General features: G+C 37.7%; 1 long non-coding RNA gene across 2 annotated transcripts; it reads left to right on the top strand.

Annotated features, from left to right (window-relative positions):
• The first annotated feature begins 12,177 nt into the window (after positions 1-12,177).
• On the top strand, positions 12,178-24,142 carry LOC308187804. Of its 2 annotated transcripts, none has more exons than XR_013944928.1 (3): positions 12,178-13,183; positions 14,938-15,054; positions 22,890-24,142. It is a non-coding gene; the product is annotated as an uncharacterized lncRNA (long non-coding RNA). The 2 variants fall into 2 exon arrangements; XR_013944929.1 differs by having other exon boundaries at positions 14,935-15,054.
• Positions 24,143-27,581: the final 3,439 nt, after the last annotated feature.

The raw sequence follows: 27,581 nt of genomic DNA, 5'->3' as shown, positions 1-27,581 counted from the left end.
TGTGGTAATTTATGCTACTGTGTTAATGGTAGCACTTTTTGACAGCATTCAAGAGTGGACATCTGTGCTTGTGCATCAGAATCTTAACTATGTGGATCCTTCACAGGAGACAAGAACCTAAATTCTATCTTAAATTTGCATAAATCAGTGATTACACTTATTTACCCCTTTCCTCTCCAATTTTTATAAAGAACTTCTCTTTGAAGTGGGTAAGATCTCAGCAGAGTACAGTTTCAGCTATAGCTACCCACAAGCTCCCTGCAAAATAAATTTCAAAGCTTCAAATCCCTTTAAAAAACACTATGCTTATTAAAAAATGTTTTGTGTTATAGAAAATAAGCTTCTCAATTTATCAAAATAATGTGAAGAGAATGCAAATAATAGAATGTCAGAAAAACAAACTGATCAATCATGGTGTTTCAGGGCTGATCTAGTAGTGCTAATGGTGTCTGCTGTAGTGGTGCTGAAGTTCTACCCTCATAATATTTGAACTGATTTGAGTTTTTCCCTTATTTGGCCCCATAACAGAGCTTTAATGTTTAACATGGGCATAAATTCACTGTAGCCCTCAAGTGAAGACTATATTTGAGAACTGAATAGAATGCTTGAATTTACTCTCCAGATTTTTCTTCCATGATCAAGTAAAGTTCCATGTAACTTTCCTTCCCAGTGTAACACATACAAAATCTCAGGAAACAGCAGGGCTTAATTAGAACCCTGGTTTATAGTTTCACCTGAAAAAATACATTTTAAAAATCATATATGTTTGGCTGTGCAGATTTTTAGTCAATAAATTCTTGCTAATTAATCACATTAACGGCACTCCTTAAAAGTTGAAACAAAATCACAAAACAAACCAAATACCCCATAAATATCATGTATAAAGAACCATTCACCAATGCATAATCTGTATGTCTAAGAATATTTACAAATGTTTCTTCTTTCTCCTTTTCTTTTTTTTTTTTGCTTTCTCTCTTTGCTTCTCCTCCTTCTTTCTCCTTCTCCTTCTCCTTCTCCTTCTCCTTCTCCTTCTCCTTCTCCTTCTCCTTCTCCTTCTCCTTCTCCTTCTCCTTCTCCTTCTCCTTCTCCTTCTCCTTCTCCTTCTCCTTCTCCTTCTCCTTCTCCTCCTTCTCCTTCTCCTTCTCCTTCTCCTCCTTCTCCTTCTCCTTCTCCTTCTCCTTCTCCTTCTCCTTCTCCTTCTCCTTCTCCTTCTCCTTCTCCTTCTCCTCTGCTTCTCCTTCTCCTTCTCCTTCTCCTTCTCCTTCTCCTTCTCCTCTCCTTCTCCTTCTCCTTCTCCTTCTCCTTCTCCTTCTCCTTCTCCTTCTCCTTCTCCTCCTTCTCCTTCTCCTTCTCCTTCTCCTCCTTCTCGTTCCCCTTCCCCTTCTCCTTCCCATATTGCTCTTCCTCTTCTGTTTCTCTTTTCTCTTTCTTCCCTCTCTCTTTTTCTGTTTGTCTTTCTTCCTCCTCTTTATCCTTTTTTTTTTTTTTTCCCCTTTCTGCATCTCTTATTCTCTCTTCTTTGCTCTCTCTTTCTGGTCTTTTTTCTATCTTTTTTTTCTTTATTCTAGGCACAGTGCAAAAAGACACCTATTATCAGAGGTAAAAGTTCAGTTGATAAAGCCAACCACTTTTTAAATGGTATTTAGTCTTATGGTGTAACATTTTTCTCTTTCTATCTTCCCTTTGGATGCCTATTTCAGAATTTTAACCTCAAGTGGATGCAGTCACCCTCCCCCAGACAAAAAGCAAAATGTAAAGAGAAATCCTATTCAGTCATTGTATTGTCCTGGGATGCTGAAGGCAGTAATCCTCAGTGCAAATGGTGGCACTGAATGCTGCACTATGATCTGTGACTGTCTGATGTAGAGTTGATGACACAAAGGCAGGATTATTTTGTGCCTAACCTCTAACATAAGAAAGCAAAATAAATAAACAAACAGAAACAGTCTGGGTTTGCTGAATTATCATTTATGACAGAGCTACTTGTTTAAAAGCATTGGTGCAAAACCACAAAAACAACATCACAGCAACTTGGGAACTGGCAGACTGCTAAATCAAGGTATATATCTTATTTGTCAAAATGCTTTGAATGAAGCATCAATGACAGTAAAAACAACTTGTTGTACCTTCCCTTAGAAAGAAGAAAGTGATTCTTATGGTTAAATGATTCCACCACTCCTGGTTTTAGCAAAAAGGCTGTTTCTTCTTTGTATACAGATGCTGTTCTTTCAGATACTCTTGAGTGACTACCAATCTCTTTTACCATAGGTTAATTGTATGCATAGAGCACTTTCTATTATTATATGCAAGCAAATGCGTTTCCATTTTAAGTGTTATGTTTAGAGGATTTATATTGCTTTCCTAATATCTGAGCTTGGCATATGAAAATGTCTCTGCACATTTTTTAATAGTAAAAATTCAGGAAATGATCATTCTTATTACTTTTGAAAACAAGAAATCAATTATTTTGGGTGCTTATGATGCTGAGTTATTTCCCGTTTTTCACTGTTATTTCTGGATCATAACAGCTTTTTTAAACAACCTTTCTTCTTCAGGTTCTCCTCAGCATTTCTATATTCTCTCTTAGTTTTACTACTTCTCTAATGACAGTCTGGCCCCAGGAAACTGGCAAGATGTTCACAGCAAGGGGTCTTTTTGTCTTTTTGTAATCTTATGCAACAATGCCTTTCTCAGTCTAAGCATGTAAGACATATAAGGCGTGGGTTTGGCATACAAAGTCATTATGCAAAGATAACCCCTTTTCCCCTACATTTACTATTATTGTTTAACATGAAGGCAAATAGTTGAGGGTCACAATCAGGGCGATCATCAAATAATGTAAAAGATTTGAGACAAGCAAGATGGGTTCAGGTGTGATGGAGAAGCAGAGTAACAAATGAATAGAGATGATGTAAGAGACTCTCAGTCTGTGGCAGTGATCTCAGCTCTGTAACTATTTATCCAGTACTAGAAAACAAACAAACAAACAAACAAACAAAAAACTTTGTTCTATGCCCTAAATAAGATCAGAACACCAAGAAGAATTGATGGTGACCTTTCCCCATACACGAGATAAAAGAAAGAGACTGGATGGAGGATAGCAAATTATTTTTCAGAGAAGTGAAGAATCCGGAAAACTTGGTTGGCAATACTGACAGAGCTATTGCACTGCAGGATAAATGGTCACATTTTTAGGTTATGATTGTGATACTAACTTGTGAAGGATATTGAAGGTGAGAAAAACAAGCTGTGCTTCATGTCGGAGGAGGGAAAATGAATGAGAGGATTTAAAGATGGTGATAATATAAAGGTGTTAAGTCCATGATAAAATAAAACATGAGTGGTATGTTACTTGTAACAGTGAATTTAGGTGCAAAACGAATGTGTATGGCCACTGAAAGTGAGGTTGGGTGACATGGGAGGACTACAGTGATATTGTTCACCATCGTAGAGAGAAAATGTATGTGGCCAGAGTTCAATTAAAGTTGAAGCTGGCCAGTATGGTGGGGGAAAATTAAAAGTTGTTTGTTTGTTTGTTTGTTTTAATTATGTTAACAGAAAAAAGAAGACCAGAGAAAACATTGGTCTGTTATTTAATGAGGATGGTCACCTCACAACTAAGAACATAGACAAATCGGATGTTTAATGCCTTCTTCGCCTCTGCCTTCCACACCAGTGATGGGCTTTGGGACCCCTAAGTCGAAGGACCGTGACTCCGGGAACGATAAACTCCCAGCTAACTCTGAACTTGTGTGGGATTTGCTGCTCCAGGTGGATGCATATAAGTCTATAAGGCCTGATGGGCTTCATCCCAGGGAACTCAAAGAGTTGGCTGATGTCATCGTGAGACCTCATTATTTTTCAGCAGTCTTGGGAATCTAGAAAGGTCCCAGCTAATGGGAAGCTGGCAAATGTTGTTCCAATTTTCAAGAAGGACAAGAAAGAAAACCTTGGTAATTACATGCCTGTCAGACTCGCTTCAGTGCCTGTTAGAATTATAGAGAAGATTATTCTGGGAGTTACTGAAAAACACCTGAAGGACAATGCAGTCATTGGTCAGAGCCAATACGGCTTCTTGAGGGGAAGGTCCCGATTAACAAACTTAATTTCCTTTTATGACAAGGTCACCCACCTAGTTGACCAAGGAAAACCAGTTAATGTAATTTTTTGGATTTCAGTAAAGCTTTCAAAACTGTTTCTTACAGTATCCTCCTGGGCAAAATGTCCAGGATATAGCTAGATAAATGCATAATATGATGGGTAAACAATTTTTAGATGGGTTGGGCTCAAAGGGTTATAGTAAATGGGGTTACATCAGGCTGGCAGCTAGCCACAGGGCTCCATTTTAGGACCAGTTCTCTTAAATGTTTTCATTAATAACTTGGATGCAGGACTTTAAGGTGTACCTAATAAGTTTGCAGATGACACTAAATTGGGGAAGCTGTTGACTCTGTAAAGGGTAGAGGGAACTTGAAGAGAAATCTTGACAAGATAGAGAACTGTGCAATCACCGGCAATACGAAGTTTAACAACAGCAAGTGTCATATTCTACACCTAGGATGAGGCAACCCTGGCTATACATACAGACTGGGGGGTGAGCAGCTAAAGACCAGGGAAAGGGATCTGGGGGTTTTGGTCAATGGTAAGTTGAACATGAGCCAACAGTGTGCTCTGGCAGCCAAAAGAGCCAAATGTATCCTGGGGTGCATCAAGCACAGCATTGCTAGCTGGTTGAGGGAAGGGATTGTCCTGCTCTATTCTGTGCTGGTGTGGCTTCACCCTGAGTGCTGAGTGCAGTTTTGGGTGCCACAAGGACCATATAAGAAGGTCATAAAAGTATTAGAGAGCATCCAAAGGAGGGCTACAAAGATGGTGAAGGGTCTAGAGGGTAAGATGTCTGAGGAGTGGCTGAGGCCACTCAGTTTGTTTAGCCTTGAGAAGAGATCATTGAGCAAAGGCCTCATGGCAGCCTGCAGCTTCCCTGTGAGGGAGAGCAGGGGGGCAGGCATTGATCTCTTCTCTCTGGTGACCAGCAACAGGACCCAAGGAAGTAGCAGGAAGCTGGGAGAGGGGAGGTTCAGGTTGGATGATGGGAAAAGGTCCTTCACCGAGAAGGTGGTTGGGCACTGAAAAAGGCTCCCCGGGGAAGTGGTTACAGAACCAACCCTGTTGGAGTTCAAGAAGTGTTTGGGCAACGTAGATCCCTTCCAACTCGGGATATTCTATCATTCTACAATTCTATGAATTTACACGTATCCAGTAATTAGAAGAGCAAGCTCACTTGAGTACTAATTTCAGCAAGACAGAAAAGACACAACTTTTGCTGATTGTGGTGGTTTTACCCTGCTAGGCAGCTGAGCTCTACCACAACCACTTTCTCACTCCCCTCCTCAAAGAGAAAGGGGGAGAAAATATGATGGAAAGGGCTCAAGGGTTGAGATAAGGACAAGGAGATCACTCACCAACTATCATCATTGGCAAAACAGACTCTGCATAGGGAGATTAACATAATTTATTGCCTATCACCAGTGGACTATAACAGTGAGAAACTAAAAGACAACTATAAACACCTTCCCCCCATCCACCCTCTTCTACTTCCTCCCCCCAAGCGGTGCAGGGGAATGGGGAAGGGGGGTTGCGGTCAGTCCCTAACGCTTCGTCTTCGCTGCTCCTTCACAGTCACTCTCTGCCCCTGCTCCACGTGGGGTCCCTGCCACAGAATTCTGTCCTCCCCCAACTGATCCTGCGTGGGCTTCCCATAGACAGAAGATCTTCAAGAACTGCTCCTGTATGGGTCTGTACCACAGTTCAGGTGCAAACTGCTCCAACACGAGTCCCCCCACTGGCAGCAGTTCCCTCCAGACCCCCCACTCCTGCATGGGCTCCTTTCCACGGGCTGCAGCTCCGGCCTAGAAACTGCTTCTGTGGGGCCTCTTGATAGGCCACAGACTTGTTCAGGCCAGATCCACTTGCTGCACCATGGGCTCCTCCACAGGCTGCAGCGTGGAGATCTGCTCCACCATGGTAAACCATGGGCTGCAGCGGGACAGCCTGCTCCACCAGGGGCCTCTCCACAAGCCACACGGGAAATTATGCTCCGTGCCTGGAGCACCTCCTGCCCTCCTTCTGCACTGACCTTGGGGTCTGCAGGGCTGCTTCTCACTCCTCTCTCCCAGATGATGTAGTGCAGCAGATCTTTCCCTTTCTTAAAATTGCTCTCCCAGAGACTAAACCAGTGTCGCTCCCTGGCTCAGCTCCGGCCAGCAGCGGGTCCCTTTTGGAGCCAGCTGGAGCTGGCTCTGGTCTGACCTGGGGCAGCTGCCAGGCTTTGCTCACAGAGGCCACCCCTGCAGCCCCCTGCTGAAAACCTTTCCATGTAAACCCGATACACCGCTCAGAATGGAAAATCTCATTTAAAAAAAAAAAAAAAAAAAAAAAGACAAACCAGTATAATGTTGAATTGCTCACATCACTTTAAAAAGCCAGAGACCTTTTCCATAGAAAATGAGGCTTCACTGTAAGCAATGGGCCTTGCTGCATCTTGATGGTGCTGACATGCAATCAGTGCAAAAAAGGTAACTGTGCTGGAGAGCAGAGCAGAATGTTGAGTACAGCTGTGGGTATTTACTGTATGCCCTGAAAACAATGCCTAACAGAAATCTGAATCATGTTTTGCTCTGTGGCAGCATCTGGCAGCATATTTGTTTGTGATATGGGACGTAATTACAATTTGTTTCTACAACTAATTACTCAAGATTTTTATGTGTACAAGACATTCTGCTATCTGTATTTTAGCAAACTTCTGCCTTTTGCAAAGTGGTTAAAAATTGACTAGTACTTAGGACATGAGAAAAAAGTTGGGACTGAAGTGGAACTGTCTGTGTGGTGAAACACAGTAGTTTGCAAACGATGAGCTTGCAGAGTAGTGAAGCCAGGTAATCTGTGCTAGGAAAGTGTTGTAAGAAACAGTGGAAGATCCTATGAGACTGTAGTGTTTGGACCAGCAAGTCACTTAGTTCACTTTGGGTGAATTAATAATGCATATTTTCTCTCTTTTTGATTACCAAGGCGTGGAATGTGAATTTTATCCCTTATTCCGCCCCCTGTATCAGCATCAATGTCAATGTTCTCTTATGCCATCAATTCTTCTGTTATTCAGTTCAATTCTGTTATTCAATAGTGGGCAACTTTCTAGAAAAAGAAGAGTGATAATGATTTTATTTCATACAAGTATATCATATTTTAATAATATAGTTATATATCATTATTTTAATATTAAAGGAGTAGTTATTTATCATTATTTTCATAACAGTAGAGAATATGTTGGCAACAAATGACATTAAAACAGCAGTGTATGAACTTGTCCCGAGTAAAGGGGTTTTAAGATGTTAAAATGTTTTATTAACAAAATATATTTTTGTTATTGTCTTTCACTTGTATCATATCCAGTCACCTCTGATTTGGTAGCAGTAATGGGTCTGTTAAAATATAGAGTGTTACAGACTTATTGGGTGTGACTTGGCCAGAAAATATGATCTTTTGTGGTTTGACTGTACTCCAAAGCCTCTGATTAGCTAAATTTTTGCAGAGCTTAGGGAAACTGAATGACGTTGCTGTGATGCTACAAGATACTATAGTGTAAGAACAAGAATTATTATAAAATATATTTATATACAAACCTGAAGTTCTTTTATTTATTTATTTATTTTAATCTACAGTTTCTCAGAAGTTAAATATCATTATATATATATGTAAATATATATATATGTATATATATTACTGGAACATAAATCATACTAGTACCCCAAAGCTTAATTTAAGATATTTCCCTGGTTTACAGATCCCAGAGTTTTGTTAACAATTATGATATTGTAAAAATTTTCCTAAAATAGTTAAGAATGTTCATTCCAGTTTTCTATTTTTCTTTTTCAGGTGACTCCTTATTACAAAGGGACAGAGGTACTGGTCAAAAGAACTTTCAAGTGAGAAGCCATATGCAGTTGGCAGCTGCAGAAGAGCAGACGACTTTCATATTTTTGATGACATTCATATTTTTTAGTCACGGCTGCAGACATACTTAGGACAGAGTGTCATAATTCAAAAAGAACAGAAATATGAAATTATCAGAAAAATACACTTATTTATAAAAATAGAAAGATTAAATATATTTAGTGTCTGCTGAAGAGTAGCACTTGAAGAAATATTGCATTAATACAATAATCATGTTTCCATCCAAAATCAAATCATTTGATCTGCTCTATATAGCTAAGACAGCCAACACCATGAGAAAAATATGTATTATACACATTACTCAGCTGCAGACAGTGTGATACAGGGGTATTAATGGGCTCAAAACCTCATGTTAAACCAGTGCAAATTCTGTAAATGACACTAGAAGACAAGAAGTGGTATTGTATGTTGGATTTGACTGTCATATTTGAAGGCAGCAGGCATACTAGTCCCCTTGCAGTCCTCTCTTGCTGCACATCACTTCAGATGTTTGACACATTTCTTCCTTTCCCCTTCTGCTGGCTGTGTGCTCACTGTCAGCATTTTCAATTCCATTACCCTTTCCTTAAAGTATAATGTTTATTATTATGCACTATTATTACTGAGATTTTTCTCAAAAACGGTGACTGATTATCTAATGCAGACATTTTTATCAGTTCTTCAGCTGATAAGATGTACTTCTGTCTGCAATATTGATGAGTTTATTTAGATTCCCATAAACACATTCAAGAAATGTATTATTTCCACTTCTTGTATAAATTACCACCTAAAAGTATTCCTCTGAAAATGTCTATCCTATTGGCAACTTCCAGAGCTGAGCCCATTAATTCCCAGAGTTGGTGGTCTCCTGTCCAACATCAAAAGATGTTGACCTGCACAATGTTCAGTGATACAACACAAAAGGAACCCACTTTTTCAGATACATGAAAACATGTGGGCACTAAGGAGAGGTTTAAAGGGTAAAATAAGATACAATAAACTTCACATTCATGCTATTTTAAGGAAAAAAAAAAGTCTTTAGATGACCATATCATTTAGGTATTGTTTTCTTAGTTTAGTTTGTTTTCTTAGTTTTGTATTGTTTTGGTTTGGTTTTAGGACACAGTCTGCAGCTGTGCTTACAAAAAAAAAAAAAAAAAAAGATTTCAGTAGATTTATGTTGAGACATGGCCAGATTCTGACAGGTGTAAACTGGTATAACTTTGAGGAATATTGGCTCAGAATGAGTTTCTGGCTCAAGCTATGCATAATTGAACATGCAGACATCATGACTATTTGATTTAACCTTGGTTAATGTATCCGAGCCTGCAGTATTGCTTAGGGGAACAAAATAAGTGGTTTTGGATTTAACCATTAGCTTTTTGCTTTCTGATTACTCCATTATGTTTGAGCTTTGACTGTTTATTTTTTTCTTTTTTTTTTTTTTTTTCTCTGCCCAGAAACCTCAAACCATGAATTGGGAATGACATTTTGCTGAGAAAGATAGTATAGATAAGTAAAAAGCAGACAGGCGTATTAACCTTTTGTACATTCCTTTAATAAAAAGATATTAATGTGCTTGTAGATAATGTGATAATTGCATCTGGACACAGGAATCTAAAATAGATGCAGAAAATACCTTGGTTAGTCATTGCATTGTGATGTAGAAGCACAGTATTATACTGACAGCTGACAGAACCAACATAACATTTTTCATAGAAGAGGTGTAAGGATGACTTGCATTTTGACTTGCATTCTTTTAACCTTGGGGAAAATATTCTGAGGTCAAGAGTGGGATAGAGAAGAGAAAAGGAAAACTTTGTCTTACATTGGAAATTACTTTAATTGAGGTTTGGAGAATCTCCCCCCCCCCCCCACACGCATACACACACACTTAATTTTGTTGCTTTTGAGTAGTTGATATACCCCTAGATATGTCTGGCAAACCAGGTCATCAATCTTTGATCAAATTTTTCTCCTAAGTAAATATTATGCAAGGCATTGGAATAGGCTGCCCAGGGAAGTGGTTGAGTCACCATCCCTGGAGGTCTTTAAAAGACGTTTAGATTTAGAGCTTAGTGATATGGTTTAGTGGAGGACTTGTTAGTGTTAGGTCAGAGGTTGGACTAGGTGATCTTGGAGGTCTCTTCCAACCTGGATGACTCTGTGATTCTGTGATTCTGCATTCTCATGTCATATATATGTTTTGGATCTTCTTAGCTAAGATTAACCTTTATTGAAAATATGCATAAGTTCTAAAAAAAGACATTCTAGAGAAGGCTTCTTTTGATCTCTGTTCTTTTTGTAGGAGACAGGGAAAGGAGAAAAAAAAAGAGAAAGAAATGTTGTTTGTTTCTTTCTTTTCCCTGGCAAAAACATCACCTGTTTGTAAAAAAAAATGATATTTTGTGGAATGTGATCAACTGGCCTGGGACAGGCTCAAGAGGAACAGAATTACAGAAGAATTGAAAGCAGAAATGAAAAATTAATCTTTTGCTTATCATAAATGGAAGCTTATGTTTCATTCATATTACATATGAACTAACAACTTCCATATTTCCTTTCTGAAAAGTAGAGGTGTTTCTTGTGTTTTCTTCTTTTACTGGTGAATTGAATAATAATAATAATAATAATTGACAGCTTTGCTTGCCTCTAATTCATTCTTGTTATACTCATGATCACTAGACAATGGTGTATTCACAGACACCTTCCCCAGGGAATAGTATGAAACATATGCTGAGTTATAATTGAACAAAGTGGTGATAAAATTAGCACAAATAATCAGCTATTCACACAGTGAATTAACTGTGGGAAGATGTTACTATAGGAAGGGAGTAATTTCTTTTTATATCAAAGGTGCTTCAGGAATACAGACATTTTTATCATTTCTCTGAAAAAAAATACGTCCTGTCTCCCTACAGTTGACATACACAGACTGTAAAGACAAGTTTTACTTGAAAATTTTTTTCTGGAATCATCTTGGAAACATTCCCAAACTGGACATAAACCAGAGCAATAGTTTGTGGCAAGAAAATAACAGGCGTACTTGACTCAGGTCAACTTATAGGTCTATCTCTTCCCTTCTAATAGATGATCAAACTTTTGTAATCATGAAGGAAGATAAATTATTTCCAGTCGACTTTTTTTTTTTTTTTTTTTGAGTAGCTGGATGAATTTACTCTGGGAATTTAGTAAAAGAATGTAAAGAATGACCAACATTTTTCCATCCCTGCACACAAAATAATAGATTAAAAGCAAAACACTCCATTTACTGCAATGGCAGTTGGGAGATTTTGACACAGCCAGGAAATTGTGAGCTGATTTTCTCCTGGAACATTTGCTATGGCTCTTTGTGTATAATATTATTAAAGGCCCTTCATAAGCGATATTTTGTACATTAGCTGGGATGTTGCTAGTTATTTTTAAGGCTTGGCACGTCTCATAGGATGAGGACAAATGGTAGCTATCAAGCATGTAGAAGGGCCTTAGAAATATAGGTGGCCAGGGGCTATGGTGCATAGATGGCAGGGGGGGGAAAAAAAAAAAAAGGAGAAAGTAGCACAGATAGACATTTGGATAGGGTAGGAGAATGAGAGGAATGGGACAATTTATTCTTTGCATATTTTGTTTCCAACCAAGTTATGATGTGATCTACAGTGTCTTACAAGTATTATACTCATTTCTCACCACCACCAATGAGCAGATTTTTCCTTTTCAAGGAGTCCTCCAAAAATTACAATGCCCTTGAAGCCAGCTTCCCCTTTCAGTCACTGGGCATTCACCCAATTCACCTGAAGCCTTTTCCAGCCTCATGAAGTTCCCATAATTTATTACTCACTCATGCTGATCATACTAATGGAAACCTGCATCCCATGTTGATGAGAAACAGCAGTATTAACACCAAAATGGTGGATTTACTGCATGTTTGCACCTGTACATGTCCCAGTCTCTCTACTCTTTCTACACATTGTCTTCTCAGACTTTTAGATCTACCCTTAGAGTAGATTCCTTGCAGTAAATTTGCTATAATTTTGGCTCACCTTTACACGGGTAAAGACAGGCAAATTTTTATGATGTTATCATCTAAGCCTATGCCCAGACTTAATGGCAAGTCCTGCCTGATAGGTCTGGCCCCTGTATGACTTAAGAGGATTTTTTTTCCTAAATCCTAAGCACAACATAGCTGGAGTTGCATGTGACTCAGGAATTGAATGCAATTTGAGGTCTTTAGGAACAAATATGGACTAAGAAAGTTGAGCAGTAACTAATGTATGACCCAGTGAGTACTATTGATGTAACATGCTATTTATCAACATGCAGACTTTAAACAGAAAGATGATTTTGGATTATTTTTTTTAATATTATTTATTTATTTGTTGGACACTGCTAACCAGGTAAGTCTGTACAAAGTAACAAGAATGCTATATGTTTGGCTGGTTGTCAAAGTGAAACTTTTTATAACCTTACTACAAGCTGAAATCATAGCAGAAAGCCTGTTTTAAAATTGTTAGCAAACTAGATCTGTACACTATGTGGGTGAAGGATAGAGCCAGTAAACAAAAACCTGCACTTTGCAGGCCAGGATCTGGCCCTAATTTTCTGGTTGCATTGACTAAGTTGTGGGTACTGGAACTCTGCACTGGATTTTCTTTAATTAAATGCCTCATTCATATATTCCTGGCATCTAATGACCAGTGGGAAAGAACCAAATCTATTATTTGAAACCACTGTCAATGGTTCTGTCACTGAGGTTAGATTGCCAGCTGCTACTTTCTAAGAGTAGTTGTCCCAAAATAAAATCAATTAAAAAAAAAAAAGTTTTGGAAGGCAAGTATGGCCGCATACTTGAGGGCAATAGTCAACCTCTAACTACGGGATGTTAAAATAAAACTTTCCCAGGGCAAAGAATATTGTGTAACTGACTATTCTGAGTTTTTTTGCCTCCACCACTGAGTAGCTGGCACTGACCATTGTTGATGATGGAGAGCTAGTATGATTGGCCCTCTAGTTTCCCCTACAGTGGAAGACATTTTTATCTCCTAGAAGGAAAAACTGTACAGGCATTTATGTCTACAAAAAAATGATCTTTATCTAGAATTGAATATTCTGGATTTCATTGGGATTCAGGAGAATTGACACACATGGACTTGACCTGTGTCAGCTGATACACAGATACCAATATGGCATGGTACAGGTACAGGTGTATTATTAATCAGTTTACAATGGCAATTAACATCAATTATGGTATTAAATTTTATATTAAAATATCATTAGATCAATATTTACAATTATGATGAAGGCTGGGGAGGCAGGAGGGGAGAGAAGGGGGGGGGAGGGGTACAACTACCTAACAGTGTTAGCTGCTGCATGGACAGAAATGTTGATTTTTTTCTTATTTGTCAGAGATTTGAGCATAATACAGTTCCCATCCCACCCTGTGTATGTTTCTGCATGTGTTATATGTTGGTGCTTTTTCATCTGTTGATCATTCCTGAATAAATGTTTTCAATGAGCTGTTGACAGTAGTCCATAGTGTGTGTGCAGAGAATTAATCCAGTGTGCCTGCCAGACACTTGGAGGAGTGTTTCTTGCAAGGGACTTGGACTTGCAAAGAGACAAGAGAAAAAACTTGGAAGAATGAACTAACGTTGGTTGATTAGGAGAACTGAGCTGGAGAGAAAGCATATATTTGTCTGTAACTGAAATGGAGTATCATCCATTTATTTCAAGGGTTGGGAGCTCAAGAAGTATTCTTTGCCAGTGTTGCTGAAATGCAGAAATGAATGGGAAAACAGTCAGAAGCAGTGACCATGGGGTTTTGTTCTATAATGTATTTGCAGCTTCTCCCATTCTCCCTCCACCCCCCTCAAAAAAAAAAAAAAAAAGTGCCAAAAACGTGCTGTGACAGGTATCAAAAGAGGAAGTCTACATACAGCTTCAAAGACTGATTGTAGAACAAAACCTGAAGGCATTTTTGAAGGACTAGGTGACAGTTCTAGCTGTATGAATGACATCAATATTTTCGTGTTCCCTGGCTGGTTACTGAATTATGATTTACACTTATAAAACTTATTCTGACATCTAAAATGCTCTGTGAAGTAGTACCTGTGCCAAACAGTGTGTCACATAACTAGATGATGGATCAGAGCTGACTCTCAGAGTAGGGGCAGTCACCTGAAGGAGGGGAACTGCTGAGGGGGTTCTCTCAGCAAGGAGACTTAAACTTGGAAATTCTGTCCTGTACTCTTCATTTAAAAATTAGTGTAATTTCCTGCCCCTCCTGGGTCTGTGCTTCCAGATTTTTTTTTTCCAGCTGATGTTAGGAAAAGAAAGCAGATAGTGGTATTTGTCAGAGATGTAGAGGTAAATAAAAAGGCTGAACTCAGCTCTCCAGTATATGGGAGGTGAATAAACTTCATGTCATTCTGGTCAGAGGTGCATAATTCCTATTTTTCTATGTTTATCATAAGTAACAGACTGGTGTTTCTTAACAGTATAGGTCCTTTTATTTTCTAGGAGTTGAATGTTAATTTTTATTTTCTTTGTATATCTATTTTCTGATTAGGAAAACCCATCGGGTATGTCTTGATAGGCATATAAAAAGGACAAAGTTTGGAAAGTTCATACAATAAACTAATTTTTGTGCTGTGTATGTAGTCTAGCACTGTTTCTATATGCTTTCAAATCTGAAGACAGTGCACCTGACTGGCCTCATCCTATTTCTTTTGTAGTCATGTATGTCTGATCAGTACATTTGTAAAATGCCTTCACGTTAATTTTTCACTAGGTTTTGTGCAGATGTAAATGACTACAGTGTGCAAAGCTACAAAAAATTGTTTGCTCTACTGTTCTCAGCACTTGATATGAAAATGTGTTGTGAAAAGATTTTTCTTCACTATCACTTAAATACGGTTTTAAATCAGTCATTTTTGCTTTGGCCCCCAGCAGAAGAAGGACATAAAAGTCTTAGAACGAGTCCAGAGGAGGGACACAAAGACAATTAAGGGTTGGAGCACCTCTCCTATGAAGACAAGCTGGAGAAGACCTGGAGAAGACAAGGCTCTGGTGATACCTTATAGTGGCTTTCCAGTACTTCAAGGGGGCCTACAGGAAAACTGGGAAGGGACTCTTTGTCAAGGAGTGTAGTGATAGCACAAGGAGTAATGGCTATAACTGAAAGAGGGTAGATTTAGATTAGATATAAGGAGGAAATTCTTTACTATGAGGGTGGTCAGGCACTGGATCAGGTTGCCCAGAGAAGTTGTGGATGCCCCATCCCTGGCAGTGCTCAAGGCCAGGCTGGAAGGGGTTTCGATCAACCTGATTTAGTGGGAGGTGTCCTTGCCCATGGCAGGTGGGTTGGAACTAGATGATCTTTAAGGTCCTTTCCAACCCAAACCTTTCTATGATTCTATGATTTTGAAATTACCCACCCATCCTTCTTACACAATCTGGAAATAGAAAGGTGTAAGAGAAAGACAATAGGCATGTTTGCAAATTTGTATTGGATATTCATCGCTTTAGCTCTGAGCTCAAATAGAATTAATTCACTCTAGTTCTGCTGATGTCAATGAGATTTTCAATAATGACCTGATTTGGAAATATGTATATATTGGGCTGGAGATTGAAATTTTAAAACTTGGATGAATAAGAAGAGCAAATATACATATAAGATTGTAAAAGACGGTGGAAGGGCAGAAACAACAACAACAAAACTAGTTAACAGAGATAAGTTTGTAATGACCTGAAACAGACACAATATGATATTACCAAGCTCATCTTGTTTCTGTTCAGTAAGATTTCACAAAGCTGTCTGAATAACTCTAAAACTTCACAGAAACATTTTCTTGAAGCAGATTTGATGTTATAGAACACCCCACGCGTCTGTAAACTTGTTAAAATATTAAGAAAGACATAGCTGTTAAAAGAGCAGTTCTTAAATCAGCTCCCAGGTGGAATATGAAAAAAATAAAATAAAATCTCCTAGGGGTTCAAAGTAACACTGTTGCATTGAAATCTGACGTCGCTCAGTTCATTTAGAAAATACTATAAACTACTTTAGTATGAGAATTCGGTAAAGGAACCTTTCATTAATAGGAAAGATTTGACTGTACATGGCAAATTAAGTGATGTTTACATAATTTTGAATGATCTTTCAAAGATTTAATATCCTCCTTCTTCTGTGGCTTACTGTAAGCACCATATTAAACTTGCCATTTTTAATAGAATGAAAATGTCATAATTAAGTTATTACATTGTGGGAAATATGCTTGCACTTTGGAAAGATACTCAATTAGATCTTCAGCTATTGCTGAGGATTTTTGTCTTAAATAAAAGCTTTTGCACTAAAACACAACCCTAAGGGCTAGCTGTCAGTATGTATTAAATTTAGTCTGAGAACAAATTCTATGAGGTTTATAAGACATCAGGTTTTAGGGTGGCTGAAATATTTGTTTAATTGCAAACAAATCTCCTTATGTTCATTTATGCCTGACCAATTTCATGTAAAGATACATCATGAATACTCCTTCATTTCAAGGCTTCAACTCCTTTTCTTGTTACAGCTTTTAGGTGGTTCAAATTTACTTCAGAATGTTAAAAGAAATATTTTTACCTTTGTAACAACGTAGTCAGAAGAGATTTCCTCACAAATTCATCTGTTTGTTGCCTTGTGGTCTTTTTTTTTTTTTTTTTTTTTTTCCAGAAATGCTTAATTCCCTCTGTCACAGAGCTAGGAAGACAGGTGAGCCACACAGGAAGTAGTGCACACCTTGTTTCTGTACTGAGCCTGTAATTTCAGACAGCATGGCTGTCAGTTACACCTTTCATATTAAATTTGAGGTTAGAGGTGAACAAAATCATACCTTCAAGAACTACAGAAGTGGAAACACAATTTTCTGAAGACCTTGTTGCCCATGAGACTTCTTCAGAGATCCCTTCAACTGAAAAGCAATGTGCATGAGGAGGACCGTGGGTCTCCTGGTGTGTTGTGGTAGCCATAGCTTGGACAACCAGCACAGCACACCTGAAGCAATTGAAAATAACAATTCATGTGAAATACTTTAGTTAGTACAGAGGGATGCATTTTTGTCAGTCTTGGCTGAAGTTAAATATTTTAATTTGGATATGTATGGGACATGCAGGTATGTATAAAAATTTCCAGACAGGCTTGTTAGTTTCGATTTTGTAGAGGCTTCTTATTTGCTTGTTATACATGAAAATAAGGAGTTTTCAAGATGAAAATATCTGACTTTTTTAATGTGATGGAAATTATGATTTTTATTCAACCCAAGCCGTTCTATGATTCTATGATTCTAGTAACTCTTTATTGGAAACAACAGAGGGAACTTTGGAAGTAGCCAATAAAGCTGACTGAGGTAAAGGAGGGAGGAAAGCTGAGGGAGGAAAGAAGATGAAGGAAGCCTGGATTCCTGGATGGGATTATCAAGACTGCTATGGTAAATTTTACATATGTGTAAAGATATACAGGAACATTCCTGAATGTTAGCTTCCTTTTCCAGGAACATTAACATTAACAGGCCTTAAATTTAAGCTCCATTCAGGAAGATTTAAGATACACTATGATAATTTTTCTTAGAGCTTTTAAGAGAACATAATTTGTGCAGCATCACATTGTAATGAAAAAATGAACTGAATATATCAGCAATCGTTTTAAGACAGCATTTATGCCCAGTCTGTATATAATTTCATTATATTTAGAGATAATACTCAGAGTAACCTTGTTCACTTGTGTTGAGTGGAAAAAAAATATCACAAACTGTTTTTGTAACTAGAACAAATAATCATCTAGGGTTTCTTGCTTTTGGGGGTTTTGTACTGTTTAACAAACGCAAGAGAACAAAATTTGTCTTGAAATTTTGATACACACTTCACAGTAAAAGGGCTGCAGCTCATAAAGTAATCCTGATTGAATGATTTGTCTTTTGGAAGAAATCCATGTGGATAAAGTGGCTAGATAAGAGAGGATGGAATAGCATACAGTAGAAATAAGTTGTTATGCTTTTTGTAAACGGAATTCTTTTGTTCATTGTATAAAATATTCTAACAGAAAGGTTCAGTGTACATATTAATTGATGGGATTTAGGAGCACCAGATATGAAGCCCACACACATTACCTCTGATTGGCTCAAAAATAGAGTTTAATGGAGTATAACAAAATGATAGTATAATGCTTTATTTCTGGGTCATATGAGGAACATCTGGATAAGACTCAATTGGGAATTTGTGCAGAAAAATAACAGGCTTGTGTCTGTAGAGTGTTGTCCCAATAGGTAACGCATTAGAAAGTAGGCTTGTTGTATAAGAAAAGCAGGATTGTGTCCCATTACTATTTCTATCCTTGCAGCAAAGTTTGTTTGTTTATTATGTTAGTTAGAGAGCAAATTGGCTTTGGGGCAAGGAAACTCTTTTTAGCTCTGCTTAGTTGAAAGTTCTGTCAATCCTGAACAGTGAATCTAATGAAAAACATCACTTCTTCCTGCAAGTCTAGTTCACAGAGATGAAAATGTTTCTTTTGTTAAATCCTTGATTCGGGAAAATACTTAATTTTCCACTGGAAACTGTCTTTCTCAGAGTAATACTTAATGTTATGACTGACTTTAAGCACATGCTTAAAGCATATTCACTGATTTCATAGTGAGAAACATGTACTTCAGTGAGATGTTTTCCAGAAGTGAAGCAATGATAGTCACAATTAGATTAAGTTGAATACAGCTATCTCATAGTCACACAGGTTCCTTTTTTACTTCATCTCTCTGATTACCAATAGTTCTAAAAGGTATTGCAGCTTTTTATTAGTATTACCTGTATTTCACACATATGTAAAGCTTACCATGGCAGTCTTGATAATCCCTTTCACAGTCCCTGACAGGGTTCACTTGTGAAAGTTGGAATAAACAAAAATTTGGTTAGTACAGGAAGGTAAGGAAGTGTTTGCATGGTCTGCAATTGTGGTCATCTGTTTCCAGCGAAAGGGGAACCTCTAATTTTCTAGTTTATGTAATTGAATTTTTAACTGGTGCACAGTGAAAAGCCTTTTTTTTTTTTTTTTTTTTTTCCTGAGAGAAGCAAACTCTAATTATAACATACGGAGGCTGCAACATTTAAATAAGCAAATAGCAGTCTATTCTTGACATTTCCTCCTCTGGAAACAAAATAAAAAACTGTAGGAAAGACTCAAATGTTTTACAAAGAAATTATTTCCTACAATCAAAATTGCTTTGCTATTTAGTCAAGGAATTTGGGTCTAGTGGGCATACTAGAGATTTTAAAGACAACCAGATGCATGCTTTATTTATTTATTTTTCTCATTTTGATAATTGTAGCATATGTTCTTTTCCTATGAACAGTTAATGACTAACAAGTATCTGAGAAACTGAAAAGCAATAAGTAGTCCTGATTTGGAGTACTGTCATGTAAAAGAATCAACCCAGGTACATCGTCTTCTCTTAAACCACACTTTGCTGACGGGTCTCATTTATAACAAAGGAGAAAGAAAAGCTGTTTGTGGTAACATCTATAAAATATGAAGATCTCTCCGGATACTCATGAGGGATGATCTATGCTTCAAGGACTCTGCAAGTCAAAGTCAACCACAGACACAGAAATATGTTAGAAGGAAGGAATAAGAAATGTTTTGGGATTAACATTGTCTTGCTTGGCATTATATATAATTACCTACACCCAAGCAATTAACTTCAATGAGAAATGGCATTTTACCTCTAGTGTTAAAAATGAAGTAACAATTTCCAAACCTTTTCCTTCTAAGAAAAACTAACCACTGTAACATGAATTAAAGGATAAGTGGCATTTTTCCAGGCCCTCCTCATTTATATAGAGTGTTTCATTATGAACTGATTTTACAGCATGCAGATCTACTGTCCCTTGACTGTAGGAGGTCTCTTCAGATGGAAGGAGTCCTCAGAGGTCCCTAAGGGCCACCTTTATTGACATTTCAGGCCTCTGTCTGTTTTGTAGACAGTTTCTTATGGGGTATTTTTTGTTACAGCAACAGCATAAGTCACAGAAGAAGCTTCATGGGTGTCACTTTCAGTGTGATTTAAAGGTTGGGATGGGACATACCACCAGGCATATTCTACTTCAAACCCAGTCAAGTTCGGTATGACAATTTGTCACTGGCAAACCTCATTCGACCTAACCGGGAGAGACATGCTATAGACCTTCTTTCCCTCTCTGTGCAGCCTGTTTTTCCTAGATGTGACTAGGAAGCTTCCCAAGCTTCCCCACTGACATCAGTAGAGAGTGCAATAGGCATTTGTTTTTGCATCAGAAGTGTCTGGTTATGTGGAGAAAGAAAGAGGCCTTGGATGGGAACCACAAGTTGGATGGGAACCACAAGGATCATCAAGTCTAAGTCCTGGGTCCACACAGGACCACCCTAAAAATCAGACCATATGTCTCAGAGCATTGTCCAAACACTTTTTGAACTCCAACAGGCTTAGTGCTTTGACCACTTCCCTTAGGAGCCTGTTCCATTGCCCAACCACTTACTCAGTGAAGAACCTTTTTCCTAACATCCCGCCTCACCCTCCCATATCCCAGCTCCATGCCATTCCCTCAGGTCCTGTCACTGTCCCCAGAGAACAGAGATCAGCACCTGCCCCTCTGCTCCCCTGGCAAGGAAGCTGCAGGCTGCCATGAGGCCTTCCCTCAGTCATCTCTTCTCTAGGCTGAACAAGCTAAGGGACCTCAGCCTCTCCTAACACATCTTGCCCTCTAGACCATTCACCATCTTTGTAGTGCTCCTTTGAACACTCTCTAATAATTCTGTGTCCTTAGCAAGGCTGGATTGAAAGAAGTCAGGGAGCTTTTTTCCCAATGATCCACAGGAGGATGCAATCATGGGTGAGTACATTTGTCAAGTGTATAAAGCCATGCATTGGCTTTGCCATAAAGGGTGTAGAAAACAGAGGAATGTGTTCACAGCTGGCTGATAAACACAAATAAACACCTGGACCTAAGTTACAGTAGGGAAATTCTTATCAAAGTGATTTGAATCATGGAGCCTAAGATGGCATAGTATTTCAGTTTCAGTACCCTTAAACGTGGGTGTATTATCTTCTTGCAAATACAGTGAATGCATTTGGATGCTTATCTCTGTGTTCACTTATATAATGTCTCCTGCAATTCACATGGGGAATGATATAAAGTCCTCTAAAATCAAAGGAGGTTTTGTATTTCTTTCATTGATCTATGAAACAAACCTTCAAAGTATAATAATGAGAGGAGAATTTTTAAAGTTCTGAACTGTCTCATCGTAGACATTTAGTCATTTAAAAGCAAAAATATATCTCTCATTTTCCCTGGAGCCTGCTTTCCTGTGATTTCCAGAAATCTTCTGAGATCCTAGAAGAAATGATATGATTTAGTGTTCAGTTAATTTATAAACTGCCTGAACTGATCTGTACCAGAGATTTTATATTTGGCCTTCTTCTTAAAACATTTCTGTTTACAGGTTATCAGACATAAAATTCATTACCCTGGGCTCAATGGCAAAATTCATAGGTAGTTGATAAACTTGACCTTGTGGGAGTATCTTTGAAGCCTTTTAAATAATTTACTGGGAAAACAAAATTAAAAAAAAAAAAAAAAAGGACCATTTGCATCCTCAAGCTAATTTGCCTGCTATTACAGACAACAAGGTTTCTAACGTATATCGATCAGGAAACAGAGGAACTAGGATAAGTAAGTGCATAAAAAGGAAGTAGAAAATAAATAAGTAATCATTAATGATATAGGAATGGAAAATAGCATGCTTTGATCTAGATAACTGCTGCAATTATAAGTTAATCTTAAGGGGGAAATAAGACTAAAAATCATCAGGAAACAGGAACTGTGGCTTAAGTCCTCAGATATACTTAAACATCTAAGTCAGCTGCTGTGTACTGCTATAGTTATGTATTTGCCTATTTTTCCACTGAGGTACAGGTAGAGTAGGGTACTTCATAGAATGGTTTGGGTTGGGCACACATACATGCGCGCGCGTGCGTGTGCACACAGACACACATGGTATGGGCAGGGACACTTTCCACTAGACCAGGTTGCTTGAACCCCATCCAACCTGGCCTTAAACACTTCCAGGGATGGGGCATCCACAGCTTCTCTGGGCAACCTGTTCCAGTGCCTCACCACCCTCATAGTAAAGAATTTCTTCTTTATATCTAATCCCCATCTACTCTTAGTTTAAAGCCGTTACTCCTTGTTCTATCACTACACTCCTTGACAAAGAGTCCCTAGAAGTATTTAAGGCCAGGCTGAATGGGTCTTTGAGCAACCTGATCTAGTGGGTGGCATCCCTGTCAATGGCAGGAGGGTTGGAACTAAATGATCTATAAGGTCACTTCCAGCACAAATCATTCTATGATTCTATGATTCTGTGATTTTATGAATGTTAGCTCCCCAAGAGAATTGGAAAATCCCATTCAAGGATCCCGTTACAAGAGCTGTTGGTGAGAAAGTGACTCTACATATACCTAAAACATGTTTCCATTCCCTGTCTCCTTCGCTTAAGTGTTTTGCTATTTAGCAGTGCATTTCTGTGATAAACAGCTCTAATGAATGTGATAAATTCAATGGTAAAATTGGAAGAGGGACACAGAAAAAAAAAAAGAAAAAAGAAAACAGGCAAAACTGAGAGTTTGCTTCCACTTAAAACTGACATCTTAGAATTTGGTGTCAAAAACTGTAAATGGCTTTAGATTGAGCAATGTTGGTGAATGTCTATAAGAAACTAGACAGCAAAAGGAAGAGTTTACTATCGTTAGTGGTTTTTTTTTTTTTGAGTAGAGTGCTTGTTTATTTTCTTAAGAAAAAGATTCCATATTTTACGTTAAATATTACAATTTCTTTTTTCATTAAAGAAAATGGGAGTTCAGAAAGGAAGAAAGGAAGAAAGGAAGAAAGGAAGAAAGAAAGGAAGAAAGGAAGAAAGGAAGAAAAAGAAAGAAAGAAAAAGAAAGAAAGAAAGAAAGAAAGAAAGAAAGAAAGAAAGAAAGAAAGAAAGAAAGAAAGAAAGAAAGAAAGAAAGAAAAGAAAGAAAGAAAAGCATGAGTGCTACATTTTATCCATGTACCAGTTCACCAGGCTAAAGACTGTGTCAAAGGCGTAACTGTCAAACTCACCACTCGCATGAACTGACTGAAAGCAAAAGAATCACATAAGGTATAATTCATGATTGTGCTTATTTTGCTGACAGTGATTACTGATTAGACTCCAGCAATATTATATTTTGTATGTCAAACATTTTTTTCCCCATTGGTCTGTTGGAATTTCTCTGGTTTTCTCAGGCTGTTACAAAATAAATTGCGTTCTTCAGCACTGCATACCTGTTGATGGTGTTATTAGCATCCTGAAGGAAAAAAATAAAAAAATAATAATTAAAGAGAAAAAAAAAATAAACTACTACTTTATCTTTGAAGTAGCCAGGCTTCAAGGGGAAGTAGTTAATTCCCCATGGGTAGACACAAACATTCCATCGCTTGTGACATGTGTAAAGGTTGCTGTTCAGAGCAGACTCTTTTCAGGACCCATTTCTTCTGGGCACTTACATTTCTAAGCCCCTCAAGAGGGCTGTACTTGTGGAAAAAAAAAAAAAAAGTGGAAGCTCTGGTGTTCCAGGCTAAGATTACACCATCATTTTTGTGAACAAACTTTGGATCAATCCAGAGTTGGAAGTGAACATGAAAAGTGTCAGTAACTCTTTTATAAGTCTTTTTGTGGTGCATCTGATTGACCCACATTATGATGTACAATAGCTTGAAAGAGTGTTAGTAATCAGTGCTAATGAATACATGTACCTACCTGATTCATATACTGGGCATTAACCCTCACTAATGCTTTTGTTTTGCATTCATTAAAATTCTCATCATGACACAAAATGCTGAACATTTACTATAACAAAAACAAAAGCAAACAAAAAAATGAGACACATTTATTGCAAATTTCAGTCAAAAAAGATATAAATAAGGAAATCACATAGCACAGGCACATTGTCCCAGTCCTACTCTACTTTAGTTCATTAATTAATGTTTTTAGAAAAGATATTTACAGTGAGACCTCAGGCAGATACTCTGAGAGCTTGTGGCATAATCCTTCTCCGTACTCCCCTCTTCCCCTTCCCCCACCTGCAAAGGAGACTGCTTACTCATTTTTATTTTTCTTTAAAGCCAGGAAGGACTTGGAAAAAATCAATCCTCATGGCTTAGATTTATATAAACTATTTCATAAATCTTCTTCTCAATCATACTTCTTATAGACTTAAAACTGACATTTGTTTACTGATTTTTTACTAGAAAAAAACATATTTTTCTTTCCTCTTTGTTATGAAAGTGGTTCAGATAAACAGGAGATCCTAGAAAAAAAAAACAACTATGTATGTAAGTATGTATGTCTGTATCTAACAAAAAATAGTTTTCTTTTGTTTGTTTGTTTTGTTTGTTTTCCCATAATATTAAGCTGAAAAAGCTTACCTGGATATGAAAAGCACCAGATTTTATCCCAGAACAGCTGGATCTTCTACCTGAGGTGTTTCTAACACAAGTTATCTTAACTATATACTACAATTATTTTCATAATTTGTAAAACAAATATTAATTCGAACATTACATTGCACTCTTTTAAACAAGAAAATATGTAACAGTTAAAATCTGTTCCCTACTACATAAATATATATATATATATTAGATGATGAAGCATGTACAGTTACAACATTTGCAGTTTGGGAGAGATTAAATATGCAGAACAATGTTAAATAAATACTCTTAGTTTTGCTTCTAAAATATAATGTCTATAACATCTATATTATAAAAGCTTCATTTGTATTGATGATTATTCCATGAATATCCTTATAGACAACCATATGCTGTATTTGAGTGGTGCAGCATATCCACTGAGAAGGAAAGGATAAAAATAATCAGTTCTGAGGAAGCACTTGCTATAGTATCATAAAAAGAACTGGGGAATGCAAAAGAGACTCGTACAGTGACAAGATAAAAAGCTTTCTCTACATGTAGCACACTGTCTCAGAGCAGGCTTAAAAACCTTTTTCTTTGTTCCCCTCTTTTTCTGTGCCACATACTGCTAAGGAGCCATTAGTATTCGTGAGAATTCAGTAGTGGTGGAACCTGGAGTGTGAAGAGAAGTGGATGGAAAAATATGCTCAGGAACATGACAGTACAGCTACAAATCTCTTGCAAAGCTGGAGTTCCAGCTACAAATACATCTTTCCAATCTATTAAAAATAATAATAATAAAAGAAAGTTAGTTTTTCTCTGACTGGAAGCTTAATAACAGTAATAAATAAAACAACAGCAGTAAATGTTCTACTTTTGCTGCTCAGTGCTATCTCAGAATTAGCACTTTTGTTGGCATGTTCATACTAAAGCCAAACTAAGGGGAGTTCTTACTTCTATTTGCTCAGCTATCATGAGATTTGTTGCTGAGTTTGTTATCAGACTGAGCCCTCTGGGGCTTTAGGCAAAGAAATGATTTGAGGATAAGTCTGAGGATTCCTCATCGGCATAGGTACAGGAGGCATGCTGTTCACACTTCCCAAGCTACAAAGCTACAATAGCTGACAAATGTTATGGGGATAAAGGACTTTAAGGCATGAAGGATCACTCTCTTGAGCATGGGCTCCAAAATTCAGCCTACGTGCTCCTTCAGAAAACTGGACCTTGGTCTGAAGGGTAATATGGTTTCCCTTGTGGATTACAGATCTGAACTGCAATCATTCTGGTTTGCATCTAAAAAAGTCCCACATTTTAATTAAAACCACCATGTTCTTCATCCAGGTAATACTAGAATCTCCTCAATGATTTGTCTTTATGCGTATTCTTCCTTGCCTGAGATGTTGGCTCTCTGCCACTGGGATTTTTTCTATAAAGATTATTCCTGTTCAGTCAACCTAACTAATCCCACTCAAATCTTACTTTCCAGCCAGTTCATCACTTTTAAAAACAACCTGTGCTTTTTTTTAAAGACTTTGTCTATAATCAAAATGATCAGCCCTCTCATTTAACGATGTATGCAGTTCATGCAGCTAAGGCATCCTACATGTTTCAATTCAGCTTCAACCTTATTTGGCTGTGCAATATTATTCAATGCCTTGGCTGTGATTTTATGCTCTTGTCATAATGCTGTGAATGCTTGCCATTCATCATAATCCTTCCAATCACCTTTTTCATAGATGGGGTAAATGAAGTGCAGATGGCAACGTTTTCCGCCTTGGCCAAAACAATTATAAGTTGGTATTATGGGAAAACAGAAACCAGTCATTCTGATTCTTAGCTCTATGCTCCAAGCTCTAATAAATATCCAAATAAATCAAGTTATCACTAGAAATGTAGTAATAATTATTGTGAGAAGGCAAATGCATAGAATGTTTTTGACAGGTTTCCCAAAGTTCTAATGGAGTAACCACCTGCTGTTGAATTCAATTTAATTACAGAAAAACAACTAGCACTATATTTTATTCTATACCTTTTCTAGAAGTACAAATATTGGATTCTGTATGTTCCAGCTGAAGTGTATGCACAGTACTGGTGTCAGACCAAGGCTGCCGATCAGCCTCTAGCCCCATTCTGTATAATAGGGTTTTGCTTGTAGCTAAAAAATAAGGAAAGCAAACAGAAATCTCAAACCAAGACACCCCCCCCCAAAAAAAAAAAAAAATTTTGCTTTCTGAAGAAAAGCAAAATTAGACTTCATCTGATCCTTGCTGATTACTCTTGTTGAAAGCTTAACTTTTTTAACTTGCTTAAAACAAAATTGGCTTTGTTGAGGGGAACTTCACCACATTCTGCCCAGGGAAGCCCAGATTTAGGCATGACGTATTTTGGACTTCACCCCAATGATCTACTTCTCATCCTTATTTATTTTATTCTCATCCTTCACTTCATGATATGACTCAACTCATTAAATATTTCAGACTTAAATTAGTTCCAAGAGAAAGTGTTTCTATCCTGCTAAGGCATCCTGGCTTTAGCCAGGATTTTTATTATCCATCAAACTCCTAAACAGGGGTTTCCTCCTACTCAGTTCTGAGTAATAATTTGGAAGTGAGACGTTGGTATTCCCTTTGAATGACTGGGCTGAGCTTGTAGTTCAGTATGAATCACTTGCATACTAGGTACATTAGGAGAGGGCAAACTGTGCTTCGTTTTTTAGTTGGAGTGTATATTTTCCACTCAGTTCATTTGCTTCATCAGCAACAACTCAGACTTCCAGCAAACCACACCCTTGTCAAAAAAATGAATGCAGGAAGAAGAAGCTGAGCAAGCATGGCCACTCATTTCCTCCAGGGCATATTGTCTCATATCAACGTTCAGATGATGCTTTCAAAAATAAAACTAGAGATCTTGTCATTTTTTATTCCTTAGTGAGGAAGCTACTGCACCAGCTGTGCAATGGCAACCACCAAGTTCTTGTAGTTTCCAGCCTCCTCCAAACAATGTTTTCACAGACCTTCCCTGGCACTCTTCCATTTATTACTCCTGGATTCCCTCTGCTTACGGATGAAAGACCAGTAACTCTTGAGATCAGTAACCTTAAAA

Source organism: Anser brachyrhynchus (assembly GCF_964034855.1).
Source record: "Anser brachyrhynchus genome assembly, chromosome: 1".
Classification (NCBI taxonomy): domain Eukaryota; kingdom Metazoa; phylum Chordata; class Aves; order Anseriformes; family Anatidae; genus Anser; species Anser brachyrhynchus.
This window is presented reverse-complemented; position numbering and strand designations above follow the sequence as displayed.